Raw genomic sequence first — 6111 nt, 5'->3', positions numbered from 1 at the left:
CAGGTCACATTTAAAATGTAATGTGAACGTTCACACAAAAAGATCGGATTTTTTCAAAAAATCGGAACTGAGCATTAAGACCTGCAGTGTGAACGTAGCCTTTGAAGTGCTGGACTGCGGGTACCATCCATATTGTTCTCAAAAAACACGTGTGAAGTTGAATTTTGAATGCCGTCTTCAGCAGTATTAGCAGCGTTAGCATTTGCTTTTGGCGCAGGATGATGATGTCATAACAAATACCAACAGCTTTATTACTTAGCTGTAACATTTAAGATTTAATTTTTACACTTGGTTTTACATATAACATTTTCTACAAAATAGCTAAATGTAAGATCAGTGAGCTAAACAACAAAATAATGTGAGTGGAAATTTAGGATTTTACATTCAGAAAGTGAGTTAAATAATGAAAAATGTGTTTGTGACATTTTTAAACATTTTATCATACACTTGGTGATCCATAGATATTGATACATCGCTTTTACTTCTAAATATTGAGTGGGTTTAAAGAGTTATTCCAAACTATCAGCTTGATACAAAATAATAAAATGCAACTCATACAACACACAGCAGTGTTTTGTTTTATAGACCCCCTTCATCCACTTTAATTACTAATTTTTTAACTACTTAATCAGTTATGGATTCTACTTTTTGCTTGTTTGCTTAAAGGACCAGTTCAAAATAACATATTGTTTTCCCACTGTTAAATTTGACTTATTTGTTTTTTATTTGCTGGGGAACAGAATTATGTTCCTAATAATCACACAGTTAATTATTGTATGTGGTGAATGAAGTAGCTGTATAGAAATCTGTCTTAGGCTCAACACAAATCTTTTGTTCTCAGCTTCCTCTTTCTCTGCACGAGATCAATTTTGCAACCACTGCACATGCACAAAAACACACACATGCACACCCACACACAAACACACACAGCTCAGTTCACTGCTCATCTCTCTGTCCCTGCCAGAGATTCTCATGCCCCAGAACAACAAATCCAGTAATTTCCTGTAGAGTTGCGAGAATGTGGGATCACTCAGTTCTTACAAACTTTTTTCTTTCTTTTTTTTTCAAGTTTCATTTTGTTGTGCTGAACTCCCTCTGATTTTCCTGATTTAGGGGATCAAACTGGACATACTGAGCACAAAATCAGAAAAACACATGTTCTAAAAACACCAACACATGTGGGAAGATGTTTTCTTTTTATGTTGCATTACGTCTACCACCCTGCAAGACTTTACTCTAAGTTGAAGTTATGAGATGAGAGCTGCTCTAGGGAGAAATATAAACTAATTTTTGATTTTAAAATGACATTCTGCAGGGAAAAAACTCAGACAGAGGAAATGAATGAGGATAAAGCCTTGACTTTAAACAGTTTATATTTGATGGAGGAAGTACAATATTTTGACTCATGCCTGACATCTCCATTTTTATTTCCAAAACCAACTTGTAAAAAAGCCCTTGAATACATATTTTTAAGACAAATAAAGGATTAACTTCATTGAGAGATTATTGTAGTGTTATTGCAACTCCTGGCCTAAAATGCTGCACAATCTTAGGAAACATAATTTCCTGATACCTAACACAAAACAACTATTCACTGGAAGGTCAAATACTGCCAATGTATTCCTGACATTTATTTAGAAAATATTACCATCATCACAACAACATTTAAATGACAACAACGAGAACAAAAATAAGCCATCAAACTTTGCATTATCATCTTATGTAACTGCTGGCCTTGGGTCAAAATGACCCACAAGGCCTCAGTTTTAATACGAAACTCATTTTGATCCAAGAGCAGCAGGAGGGTTAAACCAATAAAATATCAAGACATGATGGACATTTCTGTTTATCTACTCCACATCATGTTACATTAGGACTATCCTGCCGCTACCTGCACTAATTCTGCCAAAAATAATCATATTATGCAAAACTGAGAGCTGTGAAAAAGTTTGAAATGAAACTAATACAGATTGTAAGATTAAGGTTGTTTTATGATCTTGGTGCTACTTGGACTTGTTATTAACTAATCATTAAACTCTTATTTTTCCATTGGTGTTTCAAAAAGCTGTTTAAGATGTTTTTTTGTTTAACAATTCTTCAAAACCCCAGTTCAAAGTATCTGAACTACTGCCTTTGTGCCTCAGGAAAACCTAACCTTTTTAAATGAAACCAATGGAAGCTCTTCTTCTTTTTCCTTTTCTTCTTGACACCTGTTCAAAGTTTAAAATTGTTCCTTAAAAAATTGCAGGAATCAAAGCTTTTTAAAAACTGTCTCCTTTCAGATTTAACATTAAATGGGACATATCATATAAAACCCAATTTTTTAGCTATTAAATGTGTTTTGTTGTGTACTTGGAGTCTAAGAGTGCAGAAAATTTTAATTTAGTCTCTCTCTTGGTGTTACGCAAATATGTTTATATTCAGTTGGGGGCTTGTGGAGTTACAATAGGGAGAAATTCAGACCAAAACATTGCAGTTCCACTTTATATAGACCCCAACTGAATGATTTAAATGTGAAAAAGAAGGATTTAAAGACATGATATGTTTAATTTAAAGCCTAAATAAAATATCCTAAACCATTTTTTTGCTCTCTCATTTGACCTAAAACCTCATACGTGCACTTTTGATAAACAATCAGTCATCAGGCTTCAGAGGCGGCCTCTGTTTGGATGTTTTGCTCGGTTGCCATGGCTGTGGTTGAGATAAAAGCCACCAAAAGATAATTTGACACAATTCCCTCTCTGTTCTCCGTCCAACTTGACCTGCTCTCTCCGCCCGACACCCAGCCACCCACTTCAATGATTAACCCAAGATAAGCTGCAGTACAAAGCCCCCCTCTCATTGCCTTTTACCCTCCCACAAACCGTTCTTTCTCACTCAGTTTGTTTTCTTCCTCCACTTTCTCTAAATTGGTCTGCAAACTTTAGACACTTGGGGCAGGAAAGTGTATAGGATGTCGGCAGAATAAGCTTATTTAGCTTCAATCCACGGTCAAACCTGAAAATGTGTGTGACAGCGGCTTTGGAAAAAGTGCAAACCAACTCCAAATTAGCATAAATTCAGCACTAATTGCTGCAAAATTATAATTAAAATAGATTCTGTGGAGCTCCTACCACCTCGCTGACGTCAAGAAAGAGTACGCAGCCTTCTTAAAGAGTTTTCCTCCTCTTTTTTTGTTTTTTTGGTTCGTATTATTCCTCCTACAGTGTGAGCCAAATATCATTATCTCAGTTTGATACTCCCTGTGTATAATTAGTGTCATGCACATGTGGTGGCATTCCTGCAGCGTTAATGATGCTCTGCAGGTTTTAAGACGAAGGTGCTGAGTGGAATTATAAATATGTACCCTGGATGGAGTGGTCGGGTGGGTGGCTAAGCCTCAAAATGACTTGTTTTTTTTTTATTTGAGCAAAATATGGACTCCCTTCACAAAGTCCCTCTAAGTTTATTCCGTATTCCTTCAAATCAGCTGCTCTTTCAGAGATATTAGACTCACTGTCACTTCCCTTCTCCTCCACTGCCTCGTTCTCCTCCTCCTGTTTCATGGGAGTGACCGTTGCGCTGTTTTATCAAAAGGAAGAAAAGGCAATGATGTCAGCAGACTGCGTCAATTTCTCAGGGGCACGTTTTTACCCCCCCACTTCTCCTCTTAGCCAGACTGAAGCCTTCGATCGACATCAGCGCTATCTAATCCGTGCCATCGACACGTTGCATTTTTTCACATGCACGTCAATTTCCTCCTCCTGTTTGATTTGGGGGGGGGGGGGGCATGGTTGCTGTGCACATGTGGAGTTAAACGGATGCAGACAGATGCAAACAATAGACAGCCACACACTCGTGCAGTCTTTGGGGAAAGCAGTGTGTAACCTTGAAATGTATCATTAAAGGGTATTTTCCCCCTCTTGTTCAATCATTGATTTATTTCTGCTGTGCTTGAACCAATCCATCATGGTCTCCCTGAGGGTCCTGACGTTTCGGTGGAAACAAAACAACCGATTGTGACCATTTTTGTGCGTGTCGTGTGTTTTACGATGCATGTTTCCTGTTACGGATTCACAAACAAAGTCATGTGTTCCTGCATGTTGGCTCTTTCAGTGAAATGAGTCGTCTGTGGTTTGCATTCAGTTTTGACTGCATCACAGAGTGGCACAAACACTGAGCTCAGTGCAAGAGCGCGAGTTCGCTTTTCAAAGTTTTTCAGCGACGCAGGGTGGAGGGAAATGCGTCAGCGACTTATTAGATTTGTCGCTTTCGCCGATTTGACGCTGACGCCCGGCCTGATTGTGAAAACGTTGTGCAGAATTACGTCTTCAGATGGGAGTTTGCCTCTCGGAGCAAATGTGAGGAACGTTTAATGGGCTGAATTTATTCATGTCGAACTCGTGCAGTTTCCACCGCTTGAGTCCAAGAGTTAGCTAGGTTCAAAAAATGTTGGATTAACTCTTCCTGCAAGAAACTCCTTGTTGATAGCTCATCTTTTACTAAAGTAATGACCTCAGGACTTAATGAACAAAGTTGTGTTTGCATCTGGTAAACAGAAATGAACACTTAACACTGAACTCTTCATCAATGTCTAAAGCTGTCATCTGTTGCCACATTTCACTTCTCTGCTCCAAATGCTAATACACTATGTAGCCTCTTAGCTTTCCATTTGAAAAATGGACATCACATGGTCTGTAATAACAAATTAAATAACAACTCACTGGTTAAATGGATTGCAGTTGACTGTAGTAATTACAATAACATTATTTTGCATATATTAATCATAATATCTACACTTTTATACTCATCGTTTTGATTATAATTTTATTTGCATATTGACTTTGCATTAATCTGCACTAACAATAAAATGGAATAATAAATAGGACAGAAAACCTATCCAAACCAATGCATCTCAAAATACAGACTTTGAACATACAGATTAGCTACAGTAAAAAGGTCAACAGTGAATCGATGTGTGCATCCAGATATTGGCTTTGTAGGGCAAGTTAAAGTTTCTACTTGTATGTTTGTTTGTTCTGTGTTATCTATTAGATTTCTGGGTAGCCTGCTTTGTTACGACATAAGGTTAGTTGGGCAAAGGATATTTTATAAAAAAAAAGCACAGTATGCWGTCAAGTTAAACTTATGTGGCTCAATGTGTTAAATAAATAAAGAAGTGCAATCCAAGCATGAGCTCAGATAAGAATCAGCATAAAGGCTGGTTGTAAGTCAGTGTTACCTTTCAAAAAAGCAATGTAGATGTGAAGTCATATTCTTTATAAAAGTTCCATATGATAATGATGTGTTAAATTTTTAAGTATGGAAGGTGTATTTTTTTACCCAGCCATGACCTCAAAATCCAATATGGCTGCCTTGTAAATAAAAACGGTGATAACCGCTTTGATCAGTCATATTTTTTTTATTTCAGCGAGGATCTGTATTATTATGGCTTTTATAAATAGTTTTCTAACCTCTATTAACAAACATGTTGCAAACATGTTTAAATGCAAAAAAGACAATATTTTATCACTGGCTTTTAAAGTTAATAAAACAAGTAATGCATTTTCAGGATCCAACTCCCAGGATAAATAAAACGCAGCACAAACCTACCTAAATCTCTGATTTTTTTTCTCATCAGAAATGCTGTTTATTTCGTTGTGAATGTAAGGTAAACAAAGCACAAAATTGCTTGCAGAACACCCAACTTAGGGTTAGGCTACAGCTTGGTCCCAAAATATGATATGATCAAAACTGTGGTCACTTTTCTATTGTTTTATGCAGCCTAATTTAAGATAATTAGTGATTAATGCTTCAAATAATTGATTCATACTATCAATAACTTAAAATCTTAAGACCAGTCAAAAAAGTGCAAGAATTTGCATTTTGCACTATTGGATCTTAAGAAGGTTCTAAGTAGAGCTTCACAATGTTAAAAGAAGAAATCAGTGCAAGAGACAAGAACTTTTGAGCAGGAAATTTTCTGAAAACTGCATTTACACTCAAACATGGTTTTTTTTTTCAGCTGATCAAAAGTTTAAGACCATAGCTCAAAAAAAAAAATCAAAATCCCCCAAAACAGAAATCAAAGTGTCAACAAAAGGACTCAGTAATGAGTAGCTCCACCATTCT

This window comes from Austrofundulus limnaeus, unplaced genomic scaffold, assembly GCF_001266775.1.
Source record: "Austrofundulus limnaeus strain Quisiro unplaced genomic scaffold, Austrofundulus_limnaeus-1.0 Scaffold171, whole genome shotgun sequence".
Classification (NCBI taxonomy): Eukaryota; Metazoa; Chordata; class Actinopteri; order Cyprinodontiformes; family Rivulidae; genus Austrofundulus; species Austrofundulus limnaeus.
This window is presented reverse-complemented; position numbering follows the sequence as displayed.